Source organism: Protopterus annectens, chromosome 6.part0 (genome assembly GCF_019279795.1).
Source record: "Protopterus annectens isolate FY-2018-M chromosome 6.part0, PAN1.0, whole genome shotgun sequence".
Classification (NCBI taxonomy): Eukaryota; Metazoa; Chordata; order Ceratodontiformes; family Protopteridae; genus Protopterus; species Protopterus annectens.
The window spans coordinates 1,234,135,152-1,234,152,136 of NC_056737.1; positions in this window are offsets into that span (position 1 = coordinate 1,234,135,152).

A 16,985-nucleotide genomic window follows, 5' to 3' on the forward strand; every position below is an offset into this window, starting at 1 on the left:
ATGGGAGGGTTGTGGCTGACAAAGTTCGCAGATGACTGCAAACTAGGTGCCATAGTCGATACACCAGCAGACACATACATCCTACAAAGAGGCCTCACAGAAATGGACAACTGGTGCCGGAGTCATGGCCTTAAACTAAATGCCAAAAAATGTATAGTCATCCCCTATGGGAAAAACAAAGTACCCACAAATTATCACATAGACAGCAATCCACTGAGTACGGAAACAGTAATCAGAGACCTAGGGACCCAAGTCAACAGCGACCTCTCATTTGACACCCACATTGCCAAAGTGGTTAGAAAAACATTCTACCTTGCACACCTTATCATGAAGGGATTCACATCCAGATCCAAGGATGTCATTGTACCCCTATACTCCTCCCTCATCAGACCCATGATTGAGTACAATGTCCCATTTGGTATGTACCTCACCCGGCATTTGCAACAGCTGGAGAGACCACAAAAGTACCTCACCAAGAGGATCAAGGGTCTCCAACATATGTCTTATTCTGCCAGACTAAAGAAACTCCAGCTCTATTCAGTAGCATACCGCCTGCTCAGAGGTGATCTCTGCCTGACGTACAAGGCCATGTCCAATCAGGAACTGATGGGCATGCTTCACCTCAAAAAATCCAAATCCATCAGGACCATGAGAGCTAAAGACTTAAACCTCGGTACAAGTATGAATAGGACATGCTGGAGGGATAGATTCATAACCCAGAGGCTTCCCATGCTCTGGAACAAGATCCCAGTTCATGTTAGGCAGAGCCCCTCACTGACTCTCTTCAAGAGAAATCTTGATGAGTGGATGGGAGATCGTAAGTTTACCCCAGGGGTCACATCTGTGTCACTACTAGACAGGGGCACAGTAAACTTATTCTATTATATAAGGGAACCTTCACTGTGTCACTACTAGACAGAGGCACAATATTCTAAATCTATTCTGTGCATTTTTGTGCCATTTCATGGGGTGGCGAAAGCCACATCACTATGGCTAGGCTTACAAATGCCCCAGGGCAGATAGCCTAGAACTAAACTATGAAACTATGAAACCTTTCAGTATGTTGTTGACTGACATTTGCTAAATTTGTTGAAGTATGTGAGCACGCCCAGTATGACCTTTCAGTATGTTGCTGACTGAGATTTGCTAAATTTGTTTAAGTGTGTGAGCATGCCCAGTATGGACATATATACTATATGTGTGTGAAAAATCAAGTTGGTTTCTACTTCAGGGCTCACCTTTGTGTTGTACATTGACAGGAAGCACTCTGTGCCTGCAGGGCTTCCATGAGTCACTTTGCATAGACTTATCAACATTTCTACATACAGGGGGACAGCTATTATTTGTACATTTCTACCTGGGGGGCACACCTGATTGTTACTGTTTGTGTACATAGGATGAGGGGTTCACCTGACACTTATACACATTTGCTAGGCTTGCACTGCTATGACAGGTACTCCATTTCAGTCTGTACTGTTGCCTATCATACTGGCTTGAGGCACACTACTGTACTACAGATCTTAGCTTCCAATTTCACGTATATTAGTTTGTGACTTAATAGCCTACCCAACCCACATCACACTGCCTGGCCTGCTGTTATCTGTCTGCACAGGCATGGGGAGAATTTCAGAGGGCATGATACAGCATTTGTTTGTGTTTGCGTTAGTCTACAATTGTCCTGCTGTGTCGGTGCCGGCGAAATGCTGTCATGGCTTAGTGGTTCAGTACTGTGACTATAGTGCACAGTATCCTGAGTTCGAGGCCTGTCACCGCTGGTAGACCTGACTGGTTAAGGAACAGTAAAGCAGGTGTGAGCGTGTTTACCCAACTTTGCTCGACTTTGGCCAATATTGCCCAACATTGCCCAACGTTGCCCGACGTTGCGCTAGTTTGCGCATTGTGCAGCTCCACGCAATTGTGCTTAAATGTGCTAAATAGTGGTAAAATGTGCTTAGCACTGCTTTATATTGCTTAAAATAGGGCAATCATGCCTCAGGTGGTGCTGCAGGGCTGCCTATGTCGGATGCACATAGTACACTCCCTATATATGTTTGAAAACAGGTAGTGTCAAGTTAGGCATCCCTTTTATTGTATGTGTGAGTCAGAGAGAGGTGTCATTTCCAGGGTTCCTACTGAGTCAGTGTATGTGCTATGCATTGCCTCTTTGCCAAGGCCAGAGCATACTGGGCATGCCTCCTTCTGCCTACTTGGGCAGGCTCAGGTTGTTCCTCTGAGTCACGCTATGCCTGTGCAGGCCTTGGCAATGGTGGGGGGCTGTTTGGCCCTGCCCCATGATGTTCCTGCTGCAGCTGTTTTCACAGAATCATATTGTGTAGCATGGCACATACCATGACAATTTGGGTACATGCAGTTGGTGAGTACTGCAAGGCTCCACCAGATGTGTCCAGGCACCAGAACCATGACTTTAGCATCCCAAACACACGCTTAATAATGTTTCTTGTTTGTGCATGTGCCTCATTATGGAGTTCTTGTTTGGGTGTGTGTGCATTTCTGATGGGTGTCATCAGCCACATTTCTGATGGGTGTCATCAGCCACAGCTCCAGTGTGTATCCAGCATCCCACACTAGGGGACTGTCAGGGATGTCCCCATTGGCAAATTTCTGGTACAGCTGCGTCAGATGCCAGATGTGGGAATCATGATAGCTTCCAGGGCAGCCAGCACACACATTCATTATTATGCCCTGGGCATCGCACATGACCTGGCAGTTGATGGAGGGGAAACCCTTGCGGTTGATGTAGACCCTACCCTGCTCACCGGGTGGTGCTTTGATGTGTATTTGCATGCAGTCTATTGCACCCACTACCTCAGGGTATTCTGCTATTTGGTGGAAAAGACGCATATTGCTGGCCAATGCCTCACTGGCATTGGGGAAATATATGTGCTCACCGACATGTGCTGACATGGCATCCAGGAACTAGTGCAGTACCCTGGATGCTGATGTCTGTGAAACCCCCATCATATCACCAGTTGGTCTCTGAAAGATACCTGTAGCTAGTATTCGTAGGCCAACACATACCTTGGTATCCACTGGGATGAGTTCTCCTCTGTTGGTTCTGTGTGTGAGGCGTGGCAGGCACAGCTCAACAATTTGCTTCAGGAGTTCTCTGTCCACTCTATAGCACTCCACTATCTCCAGCTCATGTAGCACCTGGTAGGTTACCCTGGGTCTGTACACTGCTCTCCATCTCCTCACTGTGGGTTGCTCAGCAGCATTCACAACATCACCACCCTCAGCACCTTGCACATGTTGGTTTATGATAGCAATAGCAGCCCCTAACATTTTGTCTGACTTAAGCTTTTTAAGTTTTCACTCTTTGTATACTGCAGTGTTGCAGAGTTCTTGGGAAAAAACAGGGTAGACTGCTGTTTGCAGAGTTTAAAGTGCTGGGCTGGGCTGGGCTAGTCTACTGCCTATGTAATTGACTGATTCTGATATATTTCACCTGACAGCTCTGCTAGTTATCCTTGGTTAACTTCCTACTACTTCTTTTCCTTCCTTTTTCCCTTTCTGTTTCCACAAGGGGCAGCACCACGCAAACAATGCACACGCTGTGTGCCCGTTTGCAAGATATTTCAGATATATCCACTGCGTACACCTCTGGTTTCTTGTTTTCACCTAGTACCACTGTAGACACACCTCTTGCAATCCTGAGCAACTCAGGGCAAACACAAGCCACTGTGCTCCAATCACCTTACAGTCTTTCAGACATACCCTCTCATGATGTCACCTATCTTCTACTCTACTACTCCCCTACTCCTACACTTATACTCTAGGGACATGGCTCACATGCCAGGGAAAATTGGGATTCGCTATCCTTATCCTTATTTGCATAGGATTGCCTACTAATGCTTGGTTACATCTCTCACACTTAGCTTCCCCCCTTTGCAACCACTACTCAGTGTCCATGTTGTTTTCAGCCTGCCATTCACCTGCATGGCAGAACACGCTTTTTAGTGAAAAATGCACATTTGTGGCTTTTTTTTCACTTTTTTCATTTTATTTAAAGCACAGCACATTTGCGCGCCGCTGCGCTATGCTTATACATCGGCAATCGGGGGGAAAAAGACTGGATTTTAAGGATTTACAACATTTGCAAATGCCAATGGCCTTATATTTGGCCATTGGCATACTTCCTCAACTAGACGCATCCTTTATTTGGAGCTGTCATAGCTCCGTTTAGTTATTTGCAGAACCGTACTCCGTTACCCACGGAGTACATTTCTGCAAATAACACTACTCTTACATGGACAGGTTAGTGTTTCCTGGATCGCAAATTTACCTCATTTGCATAGCTTTCAGCAGCAAATGAGGTAATTTGCATACCATAACACTGTCCGTGCAAGAGTAGCTTTAGACGCTCACATGTACGCCCCTGCCAGTTATTGTTGAATTGCACGGCAGACATATTGCCTGTCTGCCATCTTACACTACTCTTACACTTCGTGCAAGCCTTCGTGAATCTGGCCCATTGTTTGGTATATTTTGGTTTATAGCATTAAAGTGAAACAGTAATCTTGGAAGAATATTCATTTTGACTATAGCCGCCTTAGAAAGTGGAGATAGGTTAAGATTTAGCCATCTCTTAGTGTCTTCTGTGATATTTGTCCACTTTCTAAACAGATTTTTTTTAGTCAAGTTGGATTGGAGGTGAGTGAATATGATGCCCAGATATTTGAGATTGTAGTTGACTTTTATTTCAATTTTGGGGAAATAGAATTCCTTGTGTCCTAAAGTATTTAGAGGGAACATGAATAACTTGTTTGGGTTAATGGCATAGTTAGAAATTTTTGAAAAATTTCCAGTGGAGTTTAATATCTTGTTTAAATCAATATTTGGGAATTCACAATAAATATTGAGGTCATCAGCAAAAGCTCTATACTTTACTGGGATTTTATACACATTCATAAAATGGTCGTATGTTTGTGATATTTTAAGGAGGAGAGTTTCAATATATATATTGAACAGGTACGGTAATAGTGAGCATCCTTGCCTTGTACCATTTATAATCTGAATTGGTTTTAATTGCTTTTTATTTATATATAGTGTTGTCGTAGCATTATTATATAAGGCCCTCACCATGTTTATATATTTATCAGGAATGCTAAATTTTTTGAGTATCTTAAATAGAAAATCAAGATTTACCCTGTCAAAAGTTTTTCATGTGTCTACTGATAATACATAGCTAGGGCATTTATCATTTCCTTTTTGACTGATGATTGAATCAATGGTGAGTGTGTTATCTCATATCTGCCTGTTATTCATAAAGCCTAGTTGTTCAGGGGATATAATTTAAGGTAGAGTCTTTTTTAATTCTACTAGCTAGGACTGTTGATAGAATTTTGATATCAATATTTATGAGTGCTCTCAGTCTGTAGTTGTTTGGATTTAGTGCATCTGAGTTGGGTTTTTGTATGAGTATAATTTTTGACTTGTTGATATACAGGTCCTTTATGCCATACTTTAATACATATTAATATACTTTCAATAGCATTGGGGCTATTTATTTATTAAAAAGTCTTGTAGGATTCTACCACATACCCATCTGGTCCTGGAGATTTACCTAGTTTCAGCTTATTTACAGCAGCAATGATTTCCTGTACATTTATAGGGGCCTTAAGATTATTTATTTGTGTTTCGTTTAGTACTGGAAATTGCAATTTTTCAGTGAATTGATAGTATAGTATTTCATTGCACTGGTCTTGTGGGCCATATAGTTTTTGATAAATCTCTTCAAAGGCCTCCATAATCTCTTTTTCTGTATCTAGAATTTTGTTATTATAATTTAGTTGCTTTATTTTGATGGGGGAATTTTTTATGTTTATGATTCTTGCAAGCACTTTTGAAGGAGACTACACCCACTCTGCATTCTTATGTAGACGTTTAATTTCAGTGAACGAGTAGTGTTGTGTTTGAATCTTATGCAGTTCTCCTTGTAAGGTATTCATTTGACTTTCAAGTTCTGATGAGTGTTTAGTTTGTAATTTCAACTCTATACGTTTTAATTTTGATTCTAATGTTGTAATGTTTTCCTTGTTTAGCTTTTTATAGAGAGCGGCTTTTTGAATTAATATTCCCCTAATAATGGCTTTTGTCGCTTCCCATTGAATATCATATGGCATATCCGTTACCTCTAAGTTATTTTTAGCTTGGCTAAGGATCTCCTTGATTTCCTTTAATAATATTTCTTTTTCCTTTAATAAGTTAGTATTTAAAGTCCATTTTGCTGATGTCAGGGATGTTTGTCTGGAACTGTCCAACTATATTGTAATGTTTATTTTTGCATGGTCTGATATTGTTCTGGGTTCACTGTTGTATGTAACTGTATTATTAAGTAAAACTTCTGAAATGAGTAATATGTCTATTCTGGACTAAGAGTTGTGATATGGGGAAAAATAAGTGAATTTACTGGTTAATAGATTGTTTCTATAGATTTCAAAAGGGTCAGCTAGCCTAAAATCATCTATTATTTCAGCTATTAATGTAGGGAGTTGTACAGATTGCTTGTTTTCTTTTTTTTTGTTCTATCTAATGCTGGATTGATTGTCATATTCCAGTCACCTCCTATAATGTATAAATAGTTAGGAAAATTCTCTAGAATTTTGTATATCTCATATATGTATGTTAATTGATGGAAACATGGGGAATAAAGATATAGTAGTAAGAAAGGCTTTTTAAAATTTGGCAGTTCACAAGTAAAATAACACCATCTGCCATTGGGGTCATAGCTACTCTTCATTATAGTGCCAACAAATGATTTTTTAACTATTGTAGCAACTCCCTAGAAGCTGTGCTGTCCCCAGCAGCTATAATATGTTTCACCCATTTTTTTTGTATCTTTCTCCCATTGTTCTTTTAACATATGTGTTTCTTGGATGAAAGTTATCTCTGCCTTGGATTTGAAAATTAAATGCATTACTAGATTCTTCTTTTTCTTATTTTGTAGACCCTTCTCATGCCATGAAGCTACAGAAACCATCTAGAGGTTTATCAACAAGATTTTGATTTTTGAATTAGTAGATATATATATAGGGACATATGTAACTTTAAATACATCTTAGGGTTATTAGTGCAGGTCAACAGTAAGGATATAAGTGTGACGTCACTCCCTGTCAGATCCCCCCATGCTTACCCATGCTAGCCCACTAACTGAAAGAGAGATAAATAGAACATTTACAACTATATTACAAAAACTTCCTGTCATTCTAAGTCCCAGCAAAAAATCTAACAGCACACATAACAGCATTAGTCAAAAAACTAAATAGATATGTACTTTCAAAAAACATATAGTTACTAACTCTTCCTTCTTTTGAAGGTATGGAACCTGAACATTTGCAGAATGCCTTTAACTAAAAATCACATATCTAACTTTGCAAAACAACTTTATATTTTACATTCCAACAAGCATATCATAACTTTTCTTTTCTAACTCACAGAAAAAAAAGATGTAATTACATGAGCATAATGAAAAAGACTTGTTATAATTTGTTAGTTTCTATTTCGTGGTCCATGTTTAACTGATCTCAAAACACAGTCTGTCTTGATATACTGCAGCTCTTTTTTCATTTGTTACAGATTTACAGTGAAGATCAAATATATTTCTGTTTATCCAATTGTTTTATGTGTATTAGACCTCTATACAGCTAACATCAGATATTTATTTGGTCAGATAATAGTATCTATTGTCTTTTAAAGTCTCTGCTTTTCTAAATTTGTATACTTGCAGTTTGCAGATGTATACTGAATTAAAAGATATGATATTTAAATAAACAGAACAAAGACATACCTAGCTTCATAAATTGTAAGTATTAATAACTAATAGTTGTGTGTTTCTATTACAGCATTTGCTACAGCATCTGACCTAGGAGCTTATTTATTTTTGTATTTTGTAATTATTCTGCAACACATCATATTTTAAATAAAAGTTTTTAACAGTTGCACTTCAATTCTAAGCTGGATTTACCTTCCAATCACCATTTGCACACATTTCTTCATTTTATATTCTTTATGGTACAGTTCCGAGGGTTTCAACTATATGCAAGGTTTACTTTTGTTTTCTTATGCAAAACGTGGACTTTCCGAGGTGTTTTGATCTTAGAGGGACACTGTAGATATTCCTTTGACATCTATTTGCTTTTTTTCCTGGTTTGTGGTCGCAGGGGATTCTGGGACTTTGTAGTTCATTCGTAATGGCATAGAGGTACTCCTAGGCCTTGATTTAGAATGTTTAAATGTAATGCAAAGGATTTTAGAGCATTAAAGGTAATTTAAGGGCTTTACCTTGTCGTTTGATTCATTTTAGCAGCTATACTTGTTTAAGATGGTTTATATCTTTACATTTGATACGTTGTTAGAAAAAAGAACATTTCTTCATGTTGATTTGTTTGGTACTTCTTTAAAGGCTTTAAGAAAAGCCATTTTTGCTTCCTCATTGTTTTTTATTGCATAATTTAAGCCATTGTGTTGAAATTGTAGAGTCACTGTGTATTTCATTTGAAATCTAATAATTTTGCATACTAAGTAAGTGCAGAACATTGATAAGACTTGTCTTAGTTGTTTGATTTGTATAGGCAGGTCCTGAGCAAAGGTTATTTTGCAGCCATTCCATATGATGAATTTTCTCTTTTTTGCAGCTTGTATTTTTGTAAAGGCATGTGCAGCATTTAGAATCCTTATATATATTTGTCAGGCATTGTCACCTCACAGTAAGACGTTGTCCTGTTCGATTCTCAGCTAGAGCGTCTTCTGTGTGGAGACATGTGTGAATGGGCATACCTTCGTTGAAGGTTGTACGTCAGGGTCGGCAACTCGGTACATAAAAAATATACTGCCAGTCATTAGTGGACCGGAGTTCCGCTGTGGCGACCACTAACCGGGAAAAGCCGAAAGACACAACAACATATATCTGTCTGGGGGCATCCAGAGTTTTAGATTTTCTTAACGGTCTGTGTATTCTTTCTATAACTATTGTTTGAGTTAGTTCTTTGTTTTCAAGAAGAGAGTCAAACATTTCTTTTGCCACGGTAGTTAGCTGCGATTGTTCATATCTTTCTGGTATGCCTCTGATCAATACATTGTTTCTTCTTGCTCTAGCGCCTAGATCAATCAGTTTTTGTTGCATTTCTTTGACTGAGCTTTCAGCAATGGTGGTAGCTTTCTGTATTTCTTCTGTTTTTGTCTCACTGCACAGTATTCTGGCTTCATTTTTATCTAGTCTAGACATTATTTGATCTAAGTTGTTTCCACATGCTGTGAGTTTTGAAGAAAAAGATTGTATTTCTGTTTGCAGAGGTATCAAGGCTGCTTTTAAATCATCCATGTCAAAGGATTGTTCAGTTTTTTACTTTGGGTGGTGCTTTGTAGCTTCAGCTTCTATTTTAGTAGTTTTCTGTCTCTTGGTGCTAATTTCTTTCTCAGGAGATACAATTAGTGGTATTCATGTCTTAGATGTGTGTGTTTTTATTTGTTCCATTCTTCCTTTATTGTGTAAAACAAAGCTTGCTTCTTTTTCTCCTTTGTAGCTATCTCTTGATAATTTCAGGCCCAGCACGTGTACAGGATACACTGCTTAGTCAGCTCACAGATCCAAGGTATGTATTTCTTATTTTTCTTAATTCAGAGGCTGAAAAAATGATCTTTCTATTTGAAAGATAGTTAGATTGTCGTAGATGATGCCTTTCTGTAGATTTATGCAACAACGGTACCCTTAGAATGGGTTAGATTCTTAGCTCATATTTGGAGCAAGCTGCAATGTGTGCTTTCTAGCTGGTGGCCATCTTAGAATCTATAATTTGGTCTTGATAAATGTGCAAAAGTAACCTTTAAAGCAGTAAAGCTGCAGCAGCAAGAAAACATCAGTTTGGGACAGGAATGTGATATAAAAGAACTTGAGCAAGAGGGGGTGTATAAATATTTGGGAATTGATGAAGACTCAACAGTAAAGCATGAACAAATGTGAATATAACTTAGTAAGCAATATTTTAGAAGACTAAAATTAATACTGAAACAATGTTGAATCTAGTAACAAAGTTCAAGTTATAAACCAATTTGCTCTTCCTGTCCTAACTTAAAGTTTTGGAGTGAATGACTGGCCCCAAAAGGTGTTGGATTTGGTTGGACAGGAAAACAAAGGGTGCTTTATGCTCATCAAATGATTTATAAAAATCAGTGTATACCAAAACTATATATTCCCTATTCTGAAGGCGGTAGAGGCCTCCTCAAAATAGATTACATGTATAGAGCTGCAACTGTGAGACTGCATGCATATCTGCTGACCTCACAAAACTCAAATGTAGTGAAATTCTGAAACACGAGGAGAATAAGTCTAAGATGATTTCCCTGCTTACTTTACCAGAAACATATCAGTGTCAAGCGAGAATGGAAATTAAACCAGAAGTAGATAAAAAACAGGCAGCAACTCAATGTGCCAAAAACAAAAGAAAGAATATAAGGTAAAGGATCAGATAAGAAGGCAAGAAATGTGGAAATGCATAAATGAAGTTGCAAGTATAGAAAACTTTTGGAACAACCTTATATTGATCAGGATCGATGACAGGATGAAAGGTTAGTATTGGTGGCCCAGGACAGTGGACTATGTACACGTTGGTTTACAAAGTCCATTGAACATGTGGGAGAAACAGATAAATGTAGGTTTTGTAAAACAGAATGGACCGTGTGGGAGAAACAGACAAATGCAGGTTTTGTAAAACAGAATTGAGCATGTTGGAGAAACAGACAAATGTAGGTTTTGTAAAACAGAATTGCAAACAGTCGCACATCCTGTTGCTGGTTGTGATATGCTAGCTGGTCTTTATACATAATAGGAGTATTATATATAAATACACCATTACAAATATACAGTAGGGTGTCCCTATTTTACCCATTCTACCAACAAATTTTTATTGTAGACACTTGAGTGGGCTGCACAGAGTGTTACATTGTTACTAATGTGACATATTGTTTTTAATATGGACTTTTTCTTTAAATTAAATACTTCATTGATTGGTTCATTTTAACATGTGCCGTTTGGTGCTGTGTATTTTAAAACTGTTGCACTAACTGGGCATTTACTTCTAAGGAAGTTACCATATTTTTGGTGACGAAAAGCATTTCAAGTTGTAAATAAACTTTTTTACGTTTTAAACTTTGTTCTACCTTGGACCTTTGGACTTACTTTTACTTGTTTGTTGTTCGTTGTGTTTGCACTTATCCAGCTCGCTTCTCATCTATTCCCATCACATTATTAGAAACCCAAAAGAATTGGAGAAATTAAAAATAGACATCTTACACAGTCAAACAGTATATATATATAAAACAACATGTAACCTTTCTAAGTTTAACCCAGAAATGTTCATTACTATACTATCATCTACTAACTGGAACTTCCTAAAAATCGTCCTCTTAGATGATGCTGTAATTGAATTCAATACAACTTGTCTAAATATTCAAAATAGCCTTGTGCATCCTAGAAGGAAGAGACTGAAAACAACTAATGCAATTTGGCTATCCAAAAAGAGTAGAATGCTAATGTAGGATAGAGAAAAAGCAAGGAAAGAATGGCAAAAATATAAAACCGCAATATCTTGAAAACTTCAGAATGCTGAGTAATCATACTAAAAAGCAAATAAATGAAGACAAAAACTATACTAAAATAACTTTCAGAATAATACTAAAAACATACTAAACATTTTTGCACATCCATTAAAGAAATCTTAGATCCCAGTCTAAGATTCAACCTAAAATCCTCTCCTGAAAACTCACCACTCAAAATTGCAATGCAGTTCAATTCTTTTTTTTTAGATAGTATAGCATCTTTAACCAAGGATTCCTCAACATGTAATCCCAACCCTGTCCAACAGCCACATATCAACACATCCACTTTCACCTTCAAACTGTGCCCACATCCTGTATAAAACTTCTCTTAAACAAACTTAAACCATGCTCTTCTTCAGCTGATGACCTTCCAAGCAAGTACCTAAAAATAGCAGTCAATAGCATTACCTATTCTGTCTTAATCCTTTTAAATAGATCAATCTAAGAATCCCACATTCCTTCTTGCTGGAAAAAGTCATACATTATCCCTCTGCACAAAGAAGAAAATTCAACATACATTAATAACAATTGACCTATAGCCATCTTATCTCTCCCTTGCCAAAATACTTGAAAAGATACATTCAAAAACAGTTGCTAGACTATCCCCTGCAGGATGAACTTTTATCCCCTTCGCAACACGGCCTTCGTCCTTCCCATACTACTAACACTGCCCTTCTAACCTAAATAGATGCTGCCAATAAAGCTAGAGATAATGGCAAACTAGTTGTCTATATTTCTAGACTTGTCTAAAGAAGTTGACACAGATTTTCACAGCAAACTTCTACTTCAAATGTCCTCACTAGTTCATTCTCAGCCCACCCTTCTGTGCTACCTGTCCAATAGGTATCAATCAGTAAAATAGCACTCCACACTCTCTCCTTACCTCCCAGTCACCACTGGTGTACTGCAAGGCTCTGTCCTTGGTCCCTTTCTCTTTAAGATTTTCACCAATATCCTTCCACACAACATGCCATCCTAATATAATACTCAGAAGATTCCACTCTCATTTGCACATCTGACAATATGGTGCACCTCCAAAAAAAATTAATTGGGACGCTTTAACAGCCAATGAAATATGGCTTCATAACTCACTACTCATGCTCAACCTAAGAAAAGACCAAACTACTACTTTTTCCCCATACCCCTCTGTCATGAAAAAAAAAACTAAAGTCCTCTCTCTTGATAATACAACCACAGAAGTCATTTTTCCTAGCACACTATTAGGTGTGATAGTAGATGAGAAGCTTACATTCTACCTGCATGTACAAAACTGCGTAAGAAAAACTCATCAAAAAGTAGGTATGCTTTACAGCTCCAATACCTTTCTCAGTGATGCAACTAAAGCTACACTTGCCACTACTTGTCTCCTCCCCACTCTTCTTTATGGAGTTCTCTTCATTACTAACCTCCTGGCTTCACAAAAATTAAAACTTGAATAATGCTATAACAAAGTTGCTAAATTTGTAGCACATACCTCTTTCAGAGCCCACTGTTGTATAGCATTGAAAAGCCTAAATTGGTTAGACCTGTCACATCAACTAACATATACACAACGTCTTACCACTTATAAAATTATCCAGCATCTATCTGCCTGTCTAGCACTAAAAACATTCTACACAACCATGTTTCTAGTTGGGAATTTCAAACCAGTGACCAAAATCTCCTATTTGTATACAGCGCTAGCAAATCTTTTGGATGTCTGTACTTTTACAAGGTTGCTAATGGCTGGAACTCCTTACCTATATCCATCAGGTCTATGCGCTCCCTGCAATCTTTACAAAGCACTCTGAAAGACTCCCTATCTAAATTCTGGCTCTGTTCTTGCTCAAAACCAGGATAAACTCCATTCCTAAATGTGAACAAGTACATTTTCTTTCCTTATACCTCCTTACTCTCCTATCTTCGCTTACTTCCTTACTGCTATCTAATCTTGTTCCCTGACTTTCTCTCTAAATATACCATAAGCTTGTTTTTGCCTCACATCATATTGCAATTCATATTGGTATTAGACTAACTTACCTTTAATTTCTCTACAAACTTCTAAAATTTCTCTAAATATGAAATTATTTTCATATACCTTGTATCAATTATTAATCAATGTTTTAATAGTATGGCTAATTTGTGATAATTATTTAAACTGCAGGTGTTTATGCTTTATTTTTGAAAATTGTAAAATTATTGCTGTAAAATGTTTTGTAATAACTTGGTGCTTTTCTCAGAAGCCCCCCTCTGAAAATGGGCTTCTACCCAGTCAGGCTTTCCTGGAAATAAGTAGTCAATAAATAAATAAATGTATATTTATCTACATCAGGGACATTCTTCAAAGGTTTGTTTGATATTTCCCATTTAAGTTTTTGAGAAATGTACATAGGTTGTTATTAATAAGTTAGTCTTTCAATAATACTCCAAATTTCAGATGCAATTGAACAAGCAGCAAAGACATATAGAAAAACTATTTCATGTAAAATTTTGTATCACAACATTTAAAATGTGGCAATCCTATTTTCACATTATATATATATATATATATATATATATATATATATATATATATATATGCATGTGGTGAGTATTTACATTGCTACTATTTAAAAAAACGGATAGTTATACTTTTAACTTAGTCTGAATCATTTGCAGACATTACTAGTTGTCATTTCCTTTTGAATATTCTAATGTTAATTTGACTGCCAAAATCTCTGAGCTGCTTCAGAATACTCAGCCATGGATGGCATAATACATGGAGTGATAGTTCTAACTACATAGACACAACAATATCTGAAATGTTAGGTGTGCAAATGGAAAAACAAATAACAGAAAATAAATATTTTGAGAAATAAGAATGTTTAAATTTCATGTCATGCCAACACAACACAATAAAGATACAATTCTGATATGCACATATTCTGACAGCCATGCATGTTTTATAAATAGGCTGAGGCAAAAAAAAAAAAAAAAAAAGCAGATCAATCACAAAATGAAAACCCTTTATCTCCCAGGTGGCAATGTATTTAATTATAGGTTCTTTTTTCTGAGGAATTCCTTCTCTGCTGGAATAATATTTATTGTAATGAATATATCATAGTTGGAATCACTTTAAGAAGCCTTTCAAGAGGACAAGCTGGTTCTCATCTTGAAAAGACTTTCATTTTTTGTAACTGAGGTAGTGTACTCCCATTGTACTGCCATCAGACAATAAAAGCTGAATGTTGAAGTAAACATTTCCAACCTTTTTAAATAGGCTAAATTAAATTAAACTGATTTAACAAAGAAAGGGTAAAAGGTAATCAATTGGAGCCTCTTCAGCAAGAAAAAAATGTGTAGAAATTGCATGCATAGGATTAAGGTTAAAATGCTTGCAATACTTAAGAAGATATAGATAAAAAAAGACTTGTACCTGTTTTTCAATAATTTATAAGAGATGTAATGCATCGGCAAATGTGCTCTGATCCATAGATCAAACAGATGCATAGAGTGAGCCCATTCAATAAAGCTTCAAGAATAATGCCTCATGTGCTCAGGGTCATTGAATGTGATAGCAAAAGTGACTGGTTTATTAATATTATCCAGGAACATTAGGTGGTGCCATGTGATAAGTTCCAGTTCAAGCTTGTTACTGACATCTCTAAAAATCTATATAACACGTCATATTTAAAGTCAGTACCAGGATTCTGACATATCTGTCTAGTGTCACTGCCTGAGATGGAAGTAAAACCGACTTCTTATAATTAGAAGTTGATGTGGAGTAATTCAGTAATAAGTTCCTTCCTACAACAAAGACCAATAATTAGAAGAATGTGTGTCTGAGTTTGAAATGGAATGATAGTTGTCAGTGCCAAATTAAACCATGCCTGCTGAAGAGTAGCATGATCATCAAGGAGATCCCTTGTGAAAAAAAGAGGCAGTAGGAAAATTAAATTTAGAGGGCATCATTGGTGATCTGACCTAGAACAATAAAATGTGGTGATGTAAAACTGGAAACAGCAATATCAGCAAATAGCTCCACATGCAAAAAGTTTACTGCCAACATAACATTAAGGAACTATCATGTATGAGATAAAGTGGGGCACAGGACTGGAGACAGAGAAATATGTACATTGAATACAAAAAAGGCCAGCCAAGCAAGTAAGATCTAACCAGAGATCTTCCAAAACAACTAAGGTACTGCACATTAATGCTGATGTTCTGCAAAAGAGAATGAAAAAATGAAATGCATGCATCAGAACAGGAAATTCAAAATCTAAATAATTAATTATTTAGTTAGTTTTTAATGCTATGTGTTGTTTAACTGTTTTGCTTCTAGTGAATAGATATTGTTTACAACTAGCCATTAGTCTACAAGTCAGTAATTGGGCAACAGAAGTTTGAATTTAATCGATTTTGTATCCATCATTGTGTCATTTGGATTACTAACTTGAGTTTTGCCTCTGATTCTTAATATATATATATATATATATATATATATATATATATATATATATATATATATATAGATATATATATATATATATAAGTGAGATTGCTTCATCCGAGTTCTCTTGATGAGTATCTGTTACCAATAATGAATAAGCAAGAAATTAGTAGTAGCACCCTTCTATTAATGTTCAACAATCTTTTAGGGCACTACATAATTCTAAACAGTTTTAATAAGTTATCATTTATATGATAGCAATGAGATACAAACAAAATCAGATATATCTTTTGCTCTATTGTTTGGTATCTCCATAAGAAATTAACTCTTGTGACATTCATCACCTTTGTTGAATCTTGTTTTCCACCACCAGAAAAACTTATATAGGAAGGCAATCATTGACATCACCTCAAAGGAAATTGATGAAATGCATTTTCCTTTCATCTGAAACACAAAATGCTGATTGATTTAATAGAAACTGGCAGCATTTTTTAATTCAATATATTATTTGTTTAGCAACATACTGGAATACCATGAGAAAGCTAAGAATTTCTGGATCAATATTGAACCGTTGTTTTGGTTAATAGTTTGAATTGATTGGACATTTTAATGTTATTGTGAATCCTCATTTCATTGAATTTGATTAAGTTTTTATTAAATAAAAATATTTAAACTAAAAACTAGTAGACTGCTACAGGATCCATATATCTTATACATTTTTACATTCAAAATGCACCAGGTTAGTGAAGACATTACACAACCCTGCCTTGTGGTATGTGTTGTTATATAAGAAGTTATAATTAGAAGGCATCTAGCCTAATTCCGTAAATGGAAAAAGGTACCTCTTTTGGAAACTATGAATGACTTTTTCTTTATTAAAGAAAAAAAAAGTAATGAAGTCATCTTCTAGTAAAATTTGGACATTGAATTATAAACCGATATTATATTGAACTTTTATGTGCAA